The 13,525-nt window shown below is 40.5% G+C and overlaps 1 protein-coding gene across 8 annotated transcripts in view; it reads right to left on the reverse strand.

Moving 5' to 3' along the window:
• LOC146206929 (solute carrier family 15 member 1-like) overlaps window positions 1–13,525 on the reverse strand; it is a 413,844-nt gene that overhangs the window by 80,001 nt on the left and 320,318 nt on the right. The gene's annotated exons all lie outside the window — the stretch shown is intronic.

A 13,525-nucleotide genomic window follows, 5' to 3' on the forward strand; every position in this document is an offset into this window, starting at 1 on the left:
TGCGGCGAATCCGACAAATTTATCGACATTTCATGTTGCTTTTCGCTGCACATTGTTCAGGCACATAATTTTCAACTTCTCTACATTGCACAAAATTAAAAATAAAAACCTATTTTTATGGTTTGTGGTTTCGACGACCCAGAAAGGAAAAATAAGTGAAATGACCTGAATAAGTCGTTCTTTTAACTGTAAGAAAAAAGTTAACCGTAACCGTCAGCCTACAGTGTCCGCCCCAAGCATCTGAAATTGATACTGAAAGTTTTCACTTAGGTGATTGGTTTTGCACTGACCAATCTTAAATTGATAGTTCAAACTTCACCGCAGTTTGGCTTGCACCTTTGATGATTTTAAATATTCCTCAGTCGTATGTCTTGCTTCTTTGAAATTTTATTTGCATGTAATTTCGGCACTAAACAATATGTTAATTTTCAGGTGATCATGTGGACATTGTGCAGCCATGTTGCAGCACTGTCAACCTGAGCCTCATTTGGTGAGAAGTCCTGGTGCTATATTCAACATCCTTGACCTCTCTGCCAGGCTTGTTAATCTTGAAGATTGCGCCTACTTCCTGGATGGCCATATCAGATGTCAAGTGCAATACAGTACGGACGAAAGTTCTCTTTGACTACAGCTTGCAATGCATGTCAGATCGCATGACCTTGACACTACCTTCAAATGATCATCGCAGCAAGAACACCCACAAGCACAACAAGGAAGAGGACATGCAACATTTGGATTAACTTGGCACACAGGAATAGCTTGATCTGTCACTTGGGATTTGCACTCAATGTCATTATTTTAATTTGTGGTATGCCACAAGTAAGTGATATGCATATTCCCACTGCTTCATGTTTGACAGCATACTACTAAGAAGCTATTTAAGTCTTGTTTCCGTGCTTTTTTCGGAACAGAATCTATTTTTTGTTGTATAATTTCTTTAAAGAATGTGCAAGAACCGAGTAGTGTTCCTTTGGTGCTATAGCTTTTCACCTACCATCTGTACACATACTAACTGTATTCTTCTACAGGTGCTTTGGCATTCGTTAAAAGCTGCTATTTTTATGTATACTGCATTTCTGTGTTCTGCTTGTACTCAGTGTGCCTTTTATGAGGTGCTTCAAGTACACAGAAAGGTACAAAAACATTTTCCTCCTACCTCCAGAATGGTGATTTAGAGTATGACAGGTATGCAGCAATACTTCACCATTCACTTTGGTGTTTGTGGTAAGCAGGCAGTCCATAATGTACTACTTCAATGAGCATTTTGACATACAAACAACCTGGTGTATGTGTGTGCAGTCGTTTACCATACCAAAGTACATTTCTTTGCACCAACCTTGTGTGATACTGTGGTGCAATGTGAGGTGACCATTGTGTTGTTCTACAAAAAACTGCTGAGTGAAGCAAGCTCTTATCTCTTTGTATTTGATTGCAATTGTGCTTGTTTTCAATTGCTTCTTTCGTCAGCTGCATGGAGTTAAACAGCAATCAAATAGCTTTCCCAAGGAAACATTTGTGTAGCTCTTTGATGGTCACTATCTTCCATCATTGTGTACATGAAAGATGATACCTCCGCCCACTTGTCGACCCACTTTTACAATGTTTGATTTCACTTTTATCAAATTGGCCATTTTCACTTTGCTTCATTGAAGATACTGACGCTGTTTGGTGAATTTAAGTTTGATTCCAGGTAGCATGTTTAACCTCTGCATCATCAATGTGGCCGGGCTATCAATGAACATGTTTTTATTCTTCAGTTTTTTACAAAGGCAATTCTGGGTTTCTCTATTTTGCTACTATGTAATATTGTTGTACATGTGCACCTCCTGGCAAAAATTTGTGAATGCAGCTCGTAGGAAAAGCATTCATTTGTGTACGGGACAAATTGCTAGACATTTCTTGTTGCACTGCGTAACCCACAGTCACAATAAGAATGCAATGTGTAGGAAAGAAATTATTTTTTTTTTTGCTAATATTGTCCTTCATATAGCTTTGACTGCAGTTCTAGAACATAATTCACTCTTTTTTCGAATTGCAGCCTATCCTGTTACCTAAAATATCTCCCTCCGTGATATCGTTGTGTGCAGTCCAGGCCTTGCATACACCTTCTATGAAGCTGCTATCTGGCCCAATTACTTCTTGACACATTACTGCTGCTCTCACATCACCTCCCGCACTCACATTGTCGCATTGTTGCAAAGAAGCTTGGTAAAACTTACTTATTCATGCTCGAAGCAGCTGGAACATGATTTTATCACTCGAGATGTTTATCGAAATGATTGCAGCTTTGTATAACTCCTTCTACGTGCTTTCGTATTCTGTTGGTTGCGTATGTAGCCTTATCTGGATTGTGCTTTGTCAGCTTTCAATTAAGCACTTTTGTCATCATAATCATCAGCCTGACTATACCCACTGCTGGGCGAAGGCCTCTCCCATATTCCTCCAATTAACCCGGTCCTGTGCTAGCTGCATCCACTTGACCCCGGCAAACTTCTTAACCTAATCCGCCCACCTAACTTTCTACCACCTCCTGCTACGCTTTCCGTCTCTTGGAATCCAGTTTGTTACCCTAAGCGACCATCGGTTATCCTTTCTTCGCGTTACATGTCCTGCGCATGCCCATTTTTTCTTTTTGATTTCCACTAGAATGTCAGTGACGTGAGTTATTTATCTGACCCGTTTCCTATCCCTTAACGTTATCCTTGCCATTTTTCTTTCCATAGCCCTCTGCATTGTCCTCAACATAAGTAGAACCCTCTTTGTTAGCCTCCACGTTTCAGCCCCATAGGTAAGTACAGGTAAGATGCAACTGTTGTATACTTTCCTCTTAAGCGATACCGGTAAGCTGCTAGTCATAATCTGGGAGTGCGTGCCAAATGCTCTCCATCCCAATCTTATTCTCCTTGCTATATCCTTTTCATGGTCCGGATCTGCGGTTAATACCTGTCCCAAGTAGACATATTCGCCTACTACTTCCAGTGCTTCGTTACCTAACGTAAACGGCTGTTCCTTCCCTAGGCTATTGAACATTACATTAGTCTTCTGCATATTGATTTTCAAGCCTACCTTTCTACTTTTCCTGTCTGGGTCACCAATCATTCTTTGCAATTCATCCCCTGATTTACTTAGCAAGACAATGTCATCAGCAAATCGCAGATTACGGAGGTATTCTTCATCTACCCTTATCCCTAACTGCTCCCATTCCAAGTCTCTGAATACTTCTTCTAAGAATTTTAATTAAATAAGAATTAGGAATTTTATAGGGACATAAATTTTATGCCAGTCACTTTAATTTCATTTATACAGGTACACTCTCAAGGCGACTTGGGTACCATCACATTTAATCATTTTGTACCATTGTACTAGTACTCAACTGTATTATTATTCACCCTTATTAGTGACTGCTGCACTAGTTGCACTTACATCTATCCTAATGTACATTTGTTTTCTACTTTATGTAATGTTTCAATGCTTTCCTCAACATAGTATCAGCTTCATTAACCCTGTCTGCACTGTCCAATCTTTATTTAACCCCCAGAACACTGTTCTATATTTTGATGTCTCTGCTGCGTGTACAGCCAATCCGAATTGAACATCACAATTTTATGAAGTGTGCATGAAAAAGTTGACTTCATAAACGGACAATGCTATTGAACTCAAGACATCATACTGTACATTAAGTGAGCCTTTGCTGCTCATGATGTATTGAACAATTTTAAGAAATATTTCATTTTATCTTGACCACAACCATCTGTCATTTCTGTGGTACAGTCTCTGCCACGACTGCATCTATAACATGGATGCTGGCCCCCTGACCACATGTCTTGTGAGCCGGCTGAGGCTGATGTAGCGTAGATGTTTAGCTCTTGGCTTCTTGCTTTTTTAATGCAGCAGCATTTAAGCCTCCCTTCTGCAGAAAATTCGGCACTGTGAGCGAAATATCGTGGCCATAGCTCTGGCAGATGGTCACATGACATGCCAATTGCTCAGTGGGTTGTGTGACGTTACGAGACCACATGAAATGGCCAACTCCGACTTTGAGATGGATGGGTGAGGTGATAATCAAACCTTCCAGGTGATAAGTAAGACAGGCTACCCTTAGGCCACGAAAGTACATCCATTCGGCTTGGTTAAAGTGGGCTTTATAGGGATCTACGGCGAGTATTCTTTCACGTACTTGGGTAGCTTATGAGTATATGCTACTGAAAATGTATCAGATAATAAAGCTACAAATTAAGAAGCTAGGTGTCAGCAGCAGCAAACTCGATTCAACGAACGAGGATCTTTAGACAGGAGACTTGAAAGCTATCGTGCCAATACATTAAAGGTGGAGCTTGTGCGTCCTCACAATTGTTTTAGAGCACGGAGTTTTCAAGTGGTGCGCTGTTTTGCCTGATTACTGTCACATGGAGTCGCTTTCTGAAATAATGCTTATGGCGTGTTGCTTGTTGTCTTCCTGAGACAAACACTTCTGCTTTTAGTCGACGGCATAAAGAGAGTATTCCAGGTGGTGCAACATTTATGCACTAGTAAAATGATTCTTACATACTCTATACCTACCATCGCCCAGCCTATCGCAGAACAGAATAGTTGCTCCGGTGCCGGGCACCCTTTAAATGACCTTGAGTTCCATTATATTTCATACTGGTGCACTGCAGCATGCGTAGCATCCTTTGACCGTAGTTGTGGCCTAGTAGTTTGAGCATTTGGGGATGAATCCTCAGTGGTGTTTGGTACTCATAGGTAAAATAGAGGTTGCTCGTTTTCCTGCTGCTGATCTTATCTTGGGCAAAATACTAGGAGAATGGGGTTTTGACCCTCTCTTATATTTCCCTCGCTTTGTATAACTTATTTGGTCTCCAAGGCCGTGCCACTTTTCCCACATTGCATTGAGCTGTATAAGTACCATGTTATTATAATTACTAGAATGTGTGACGGCCTCTTATTTTAGACTATGTGTTGTAGACATTTGTATGTACATTGTATGTAGGCTGCAAAGAAATTTTGTATTGTATAGTATATTGTAATTTGCATTTTTTCTTTGTCATCAAGGCTTCATGTGAGATGCATTTATGAAAAAAACTCCTAAAGTATTGAAAGCAATTGGTACACCACTTGTTAGTCAACGACGAGCTGTTGGAAGCTGCAAGGAATGCCTTACGTGAGTAGCAAGTCTCTTAAACTTTGTATATTTTGCCGAAATAAAGGACAGAGGCAATACTCCAGCCTGTTGGAAAAATCTTTTCACAAAACGCACTAACTGAAATCCTACGCTCATTCAAACAGGCCATACCATTTAGTGTTCTAATATTCAATATGCGATATGCGATCAGAATATCGAAAAAGTAAATTCCATGCTTTATTCCCGTATTTATGCACGTATTCAGGTGAGGTTCATTTGAGCATGCCGTTCAGTCAGGAGCATAGATAGTGAATGTTACACACTTGCACGTTTCACATGAAATATTGCCAGAGGAGCACACAGGGGATGACAATGCCAATACAAATCATTCAGTATTATCACTTGTCACAACACACAGAACACAACCCCATATACGTTGCTTTCTCTCCTAAATATAATAATGTAAATATCAGTGTAACCTTTTGCTCTCAGTGGGCATCTGGCTGAGCTTCTTAATTCCGTTTTCATTGCTACCAGAAAATCATATCTCTTTATTTAGCTTTACCTTTAATGCTCTGTGACGAAATTCACAGTCACGTTTCCTGTGACGGCCCCGCCGGGGTGGTACAGTGGTAAGACGGCCGACTACTGTCCGGAATTCCCGGGTTCGAACCCGACCTCGGCGGCTGCGTTTCGATGGAGGCGAAACGAAGTGGCGTCCGTGTGCTGTGCGATGTCAGCGCACGTTAAAGATCCCCAGGTGGTCGAAATTACTCCGCAGCCCTCCACTACGGCTCCTCTTTCTCTCTTTCCACTTTCACTCCCACCTTCCTTCCTTCCCTTACGGCGCGGTTCAGGTGTCCACAGACACAAGAGTGACAGATACTGCGCCTTTCCCTTCCTGTGAACCAATTATTATTATTATTATTTATTATGTTTCCTGTGACGCTGCTTGCAAACGTCCCGATATGGTTATAGACGCTCGGCTCTCTGACCCGCAGTACGTGCGTAACCTAGCCGCGGCGATCGCACTTCGATTGAATTAACACGTTAAAGGCGATGTCAGTGCAGGCCACAAATGGTCTAATCGCTGAGCTCTCCACTACGCGTGTTTCCATATCTCGATCGCGTATCTTGCGCTCGTAGTTACGACGTTTCACCGAGCGGATACCCGCACGCTATACGCCTCTGAAGCCGACACCACACATGGCAAAAATTACTTTTAAAAAGGAATTAAATTACACTACCTATTACTTTGCTGAAAACTGCAGAAGTGTAATTATATTTCGATACCAATTACTGCTCCCAAGAATATTGAAATTACTTTACAATTACTTCTGCTCAGTAATTCAATTACTTTTAAATTACTCTTATTGTTTTCATCCATGCAAAAACGAAGTATAACTTTAGAAAACAAAACAGACTCGATGCACACGTTCTTTCGTCTTCGCGAGAAATTCTGTCTGAGGAAGCTTTTCCATCCCTTTTTCCCACAGCACATGTCATTACAAAAATAAACAAAAGAACAAACACAGAAGCATGGCCGAACGCTCGAGAAATGAGCGGCAAATGCAGTGTCTTGCTGTCCCGGAACTCCGTCGGTTGAAGGCCCCGAAGAAGTTACGTTATTTATTGCTTCCGTGGTCCCAAGAATCGACCTCGACTCCTTGCGCTCAGTAGGGCTTACCCTTCCTCCTGTCTCCGCTTCACCCCTCCCCGCACTCTCACCCTCTCTCACCCCGTGGTGAGGAGTGCTACCATGTCTCACTGTGCGCTATCCGACGCAACTGGGATGTCCACGGCGCGCTCCCAACTAGTTTTAAACTCCGGCCGTCTTGCACCATTTGTTCCTTCGGCGGCCCTTTGACGCCTTACATCCTGCTGCTTGGGGAATGGTTGCAAGTGACCCGGTTCCACAGGACACAGGAGGTCCCACACACATAGGTCTGCTCAATTCTGTTTCCTTGTGCCGACTCGCTACGCTGGATCGCTGCAAGTCGTTCCAACTTTTTCGCCAGTCCCTCAGTGTCATCTCTCGAAAGAACAATGGAGTACTTTAGTAAAACTAATTGCGAAAGAAATTAATTGCTGTTGTTCTAAAATTACTATTAAAAAGTACTTCATTACATTACCAAATTACCAGACCGGAAAAATGATTTATTATGTTACAAAATACAGGAAAAGTAATTAAATTACTGTAATTTTATTACTGCAATTCAATTACTCTCATGTCTAGCCGACCCGTACAATTTAATATTTAGCAGACTTGCTAATGTGATGGAAACGCTGGGCTGCGCAGCCAGTTTCCAATGCAAGTGCTATCTTGAGAATGCCAGCGTTGTTGTCAGACCGGTGTCTCTTCTCTAGTGGCAACTGCAGCAAGAAATTCTGCCGGGCGCTTCCATCTCAGTATTCGTAAACAAGTTCATTAAACGCACTGGCTGATAAGTGAATGTCCAAAGCTGCCGTCGATATTTATGGTCGAGTTCCTGTTTGATCGAATTGAAAGGCGGCGCAGCACGGAAACGGACACAGACAAGAAAGGGGCCCCACAAGCGCACACTAACAACTATTTATTAAGCGGAAAGGTGGCATATTTATACGTCCAGCTCAAGCATGAGGCTCATCGCCGAAATCCGCTGCAAACCCAACACGTGAATGCCTGGCGGCACCATCACTATAACCGACAAGATATTTCTAACCCCAGCAGATAAACTATCAAAAAAAGGAAAAACATTTTTTTTAAACGGAAGGCAGGCGATCTCCTAGCAAATGCAGTGGGGACCGAACATAGCAAATAGCAGAATAAGTCGAGAGAAGCAAACCCCAGCCCGAACCCTAAAAAAAATAAAAAAAAAATAAAATGAGAAAACAATCGCATCAAAAGCAGAGTCAAAAACAATTAAGCAAAAGCAGTCATAAACCTAAAAAAAAACATAAACCAACAACAAAAGACGATGGTAGCAACAGTAGAGCCAAAACAAAGGAAGCAAAAGCAGTCAGAAATTTAAGCCAACAACAACAACAAAAAAAAGATCCTAGCAAAAGCAGAGTAAAACAAAACAAGCAAAAGCAGTCAAAGCCTAAACCAACACTCGTAGCTCAAGCAGAGTCAAAGAAATAAAGCAAAAGCAGTAAACAAAAACCGTAGAAAAACCCCAAACCAACAACAAAAGACGATGGTAGCAACAGCAGAGTCAAAAACAAAGCAAGCAAAAGCAGTCAGAAACCTAAGCCAACAACAACAAAAACTAAAGACGATCATAGCAAAAGCAGAGTCAAACAAAAGAAGCAAAAGTAGTCAAAACCTAAACCAACACCAACACTCGTAGCTCAAGCAGAGTCAAAGAAATGAAGCAAAAGTAATAAAAAAAAAACAATCATATTCCAAAGGCATCGTCAAAAAGGGAGCAACAACTAAAAACAATCGTAGCAAGAGCAGAGTCAAAACAAAAGAAACAACAGCAGTCAAACCTGAAACAACAGCAACAAAAAGCACTGGTAGCATAGGCAGAATCAAACAATACGACCAAAAATTAACAACCTGCCTAACCGAACGACACAAAGCCACTAACATTTTCCGGGCCTAAAGTCACGCAGTGTATACCGTCACATAAAATTCTCAAGAAATGAAACTTCATTTCTACGGAGGGATACAGAAGAGTCGCTAAAACAAGTGCTACCCAGAACCCTTATACCGTTAAGCACTGGCTCACAATTGCATTCTTTACAGTGGGTTGACATTTTTTTTTTACTGCTTTTGCTTCATTTCTTTGACTCTGCTTGAGCTACGAGGTTCTCACTGCTTTTGCTTATTTTGTTTTTGACTGCTGTTGCTATGATCGTCTTTTGTTTTTTGTTGTTATTGGCTCAGGTTTCTGACTGCTTTTGCATCCTTTGTTTTTGACTCTGCTGTTGCTACCATCGTCTTTTGTTGTTGGTTTGGGGATTTTTTAGGATTTCTTTTTTTTACTGCTTTTGCTTCATTTCATTAACTCTGCTTGACCACGAGTGTTGGTGTTGGTTCAGGTTCTCACTGCTTTTGCTTATTTTGTTTTTGACTGCTGTTGCTATGATCGTCTTTTGTTTTTGTTGTTGTTGGCTTAGGTTTCTTACTGCTTTTGCTTCCTTTGTTTTTGACTCTGCTGTTGCTACCATCGTCTCTTGCTGTTGGTTTGGGGTTTTTTTTTAAGTTTTCTTTTTTTTTACTGCTTTTGCTTCATTTCATTGACTCTGCAAGACCTACGAGTGTTGGTGCTAGTTCAGGTTCTCACTGCTCTTGCTTCTTTTGTTTTTGACTCTGCTGTTGCTATGATTGTCTTTAGTTTTTTGTTGTTGTTGGCTTAGGTTTCTGACTGCTTTTGATTCCTTTGTTTTTGACTCTGCTGTTGCTATGATTGTCTTTATTTTTTTTTTTGTTGTTGGCTTAGGTTTCTGACTGATTTTGCTTCCTTTGTTTTTGAAGCTGCTGTTGCTACGATCGTCTTTTGTTGTTGGTTTGGGGATTTTTTAGGTTTTCTTTTTTTTACTGCTTTTGCTTCATTTCATTGACTCTGCTTGACCTACGAGTGTTGGTGCCAGTTCAGGTTCTCACTCCTCTTGCTTCTTTTGTTTTTGACTCTGCTGTTGCTATGATTGTCTTTAGTTTTTTGTTGTTGTTGGCTTAGGTTTCTGACTGATTTTGCTTCCTTTGTTTTTGACTCTGCTGTTGCTATGATTGCCTTTAGTTTTTTGTTGTTGTTGGCTTAGGTTTCTGACTGCTTTTGCTTCCTTTGTTTTTGAAGCTGCTGTTGCTACGATCGTCTTTTGTTGTTGGTTTGGTGATTTTTTAGGTTTTCTTTTTTTTACTGCTTTTGCTTCATTTCATTCACTCTGCTTGACCTACGAGTGTTGGTGCTAGTTCAGGTTCTCACTGCTCTTGCTTCTTTTGTTTTTGACTCTGCTGTTGCTATGATCGTCTTTAGTTTTTTGTTGTTGTTGGCTTAGGTTTCTGACTGCTTTTGCTTCCTTTGTTTTTGACTCTGCTGTTACTGCAATCGTCTTTTGTTGTTGGTTTGGGGATTTTTTAGGGTTTCTTTTTTTTACTGCTTTTGCTTCAATTCATTGACTCTGCTTGACCTACGAGTGTTGGTGCTAGTTCAGGTTCTCACTGCTCTTGCTTCTTTTGTTTTTGACTCTGCTGTTGCTATGATTGTCTTTAGTTTTTTGTTGTTGTTGGCTTAGGTTTCTGACTGCTTTTGCTTCCTTTGTTTTTGACTCTGCTGTTGCTATGATTGTCTTTAGTTTTTTGTTGTTGTTGGCTTAGGTTTCTGACTCCTTTTGCTTCCTTTGTTTTTGAAGCTGCTGTTGCTATGATCGTCTTTTGTTGTTGGTTTGGGGATTTTTTAGGTTTTCTTTTTTTTTACTGCTTTTGCTTCATTTCATTGACTCTGCTTGACCTACGAGTGTTGGTGCTAGTTCAGGTTCTTACTGCTCTTGCTTCTTTTGTTTTTGACTCTGCTGTTGCTATGATTGTCCTTAGTTTTTTGTTGTTGTTGGCTTAGGTTTCTGACTGCTTTTGCTTCCCTTGTTTTTGACTCTGCTGTTACTGCAATCGTCTTTTGTTGTTGGTTTGGGGATTTTTTAGGGTTTCTTTTTTTTTACTGCTTTTGCTTCATTTCATTGACTCTGCTTGACCTACGAGTGTTGGTGCTAGTTAAGTTTCTCACTGCTCTTGCTTTTTTTTTTTACTCTGCTGTTATGCTATGATCTGCTATGATCGTCTTTAGTTTTTTGTTGTTGTTGGCTTAGGTTTCTGACTGCTTTTGCTTCCTTTGTTTTTGACTCTGCTGTTGCTACGATCGTCTTTTGTTGTTGGTTTGAGGATTTTTTAGGGTTTCTTTTTTTTACTGCTTTTGCTTCATTTCATTGACTCTGCTTGACCTACGAGTGTTGGTGCTACTTCAGGTTCTCACTGCTCTTGCTTCTTTTGTTTTTGACTGCTGTTGGTATGATGGACTTTTGTTTTTTGTTGTTGTTGGCTCAGGTTTCTGACTGCTTTTGCTTGCTTTGTTTTTGAAGCTGCTGTTGCTACGATCGTCTTTTGTTGTTGGTTTGGGGATTTTTTAGGTTTTCTTTTTTTTTCATTGCTTTTGCTTCATTTCATTGACTCTGCTTGACCTACGAGTGTTGGTGCTAGTTCAGGTTCTCACTGCTCTTGCTTCTTTTGTTTTTGACTCCGCTGTTGCTATGATCGTTTTTAGTTTTTTGTTGTTGTTGGCTTAGGTTTCTGACCGCTTTTGCTTCCTTTGTTTTTGACTTTGCTGTTGCTACAATCGTCTTTTGTTGTTGGTTTTTTTTTAGGGTTTTTTTTTACTGCTTTTGCTTCATTTCATTGACTCTGCTTGACCTACGAGTGTTGGTGCTACTTCAGGTTCTCACTGCTCTTGCTTTTTTTGTTTTTGACTGCTGTTGCTATGATCGTTTTCAGTTTTTTGTTGTGTTTGGCTTAGGTTTCTGACTGCTTTTGCTTCCTTTGTTTTTGACTCTGCTGTTGCTACAATCGTCTTTTGTTGTTGGTTTGGGGATTTTGTTGTTGGTTCGGGGATCTTTTAGGGTTTCTTTTTTTTTACTGCTTTTGCTTCATTTCATAGACTCTGCTTCACCTACGAGTGTTGGTGCTAGTTAAGTTTCTCACTGCTCTTGCTTTTTTTTTTTACTCTGCTGTTGCTATGATCGTCTTTAGTTTTTTGTTGTTGTTGGCTTAGGTTTCTGACTGCTTTTGCTTCCTTTGTTTTTGAAGCTGCTGTTGCTACGATCGTTTTTTGTTGTTGGTTTGGGGATTTGTAGGGTTTCTTATTTTTACTGCTTTTGCTTCATTTCATTGACTCTGCTTGACCTACGAGTGTTGGTGCTAGTTCAGGTTCTCACTGCTCTTGCTTCTTTTGTTTTTGACTCTGCTGTTGCTATGATCGTCTTTTGTTTTTGTTGTTGTTGGCTTAGGTTTCTGACTGCTTTTGCTTCCTTTGTTTTTGAAGCTGCTGTTGCTACGATCGTCTTTTGTTGTTGGTTTGGGGATTTTTTAGGTTTTTTTTTTTACTGCTTTTGCTTCATTTCATTGACTCTGCTTGACCTACGAGTGTTGGTGCTACTTCAGGTTCTCACTGCTCTTGCTTCTTTTGTTTTTGACTGCTGTTGGTATGATCGTCTTTTGTTTTTTGTTGTTGGCTCAGGTTTCTGACTGCTTTGCTTCCTTTGTTTTTGAAGCTGCTGTTGCTACGATCGTCTTTTGTTGTTGGTTTGGGGATTTTTTAGGTTTTCTTTTTTTTAGTGCTTTTGCTTCATTTCATTGACTCTGCTTGACCTACGAGTGTTGGTGCTAGTTCAGGTTCTCACTGCTCTTGCTTCTTTTGTTTTTGACTCCGCTGTTGCTATGATCGTTTTTAGTTTTTTGTTGTGTTTGGCTTAGGTTTCTGACTGCTTTTTCTTCCTTTGTTTTTGACTCTGCTTTTGCTACAATCGTGTTTTGTTGTTGGTTTTGGGATTTTTTAGGGTTGCTTTTTTTTACTGCTTTTGCTTCATTTCATTGACTCTGCTTGACCTACGAGTGTTGGTGCTAGTTAAGTTTCTCACTGCTCTTGCTTTTTTTTTTACTCTGCTGTTATGCTATGATCTGCTATGATCGTCTTTAGTTTTTTGTTGTTGTTGGCTTAGGTTTCTGACTGCTTTTGCTTCCTTTGTTTTTGAAGCTGCTGTTGCTACGATCGTTTTTTGTTGTTGGTTTGGGGATTTGTAGGGTTTCTTTTTTTTACTGCTTTTGTTTCATTTCATTGACTCTGCTTGACCTACGAGTGTTGGTGCTAGTTCAGGCTCTCACTGCTCTTGCTTCTTTTGTTTTTGACTCTGCTGTTGCTATGATCGTCTTTTGTTTTTGTTGTTGTTGGCTTAGGTTTCTGACTGCTTTTGCTTCCTTTGTTTTTGAAGCTGCTGTTGCTACGATCGTCTTTTGTTGTTGGTTTGGGGATTTTTTAGGGTTTCTTTTTTTTACTGCTTTTGCTTCATTTCATTGACTCCGCTTGACCTACGAGTGTTGGTGCTAGTTCAAGTTCCTACTGCTCTTGCTTCTTTTGTTTTTGACTCTGCTGTTGCTATGATCGTCTTTAGTTTTTTGTTCTTGTTAGCTTAGGTTTCTGACTGCTTTTGCTTCCTTTGTTTTTGACTCTGATGGGGCCCCAGTTCCGCCATGCCAAGGCTGCGGAGCGCAGTTATAGCGCCATGTAGTTAGAGAAGCACTTTTGTAATGCTTGTATTGCGTCCCTTATGTCGCATTGAAGAGAGCTTTTTTCTTTTCTATAAAATGGGGAATGAAGGCGGGAAGCGTCTCACTGAGAAGCTACAAAAGACGTAAGCTGGAGGAGGCGGCTA

This window comes from Amblyomma maculatum, chromosome 1 (genome assembly GCF_055883805.1).
Source record: "Amblyomma maculatum isolate TAMU_Amacu chromosome 1, ASM5588380v1, whole genome shotgun sequence".
NCBI classification, from domain to species: domain Eukaryota; kingdom Metazoa; phylum Arthropoda; class Arachnida; order Ixodida; family Ixodidae; genus Amblyomma; species Amblyomma maculatum.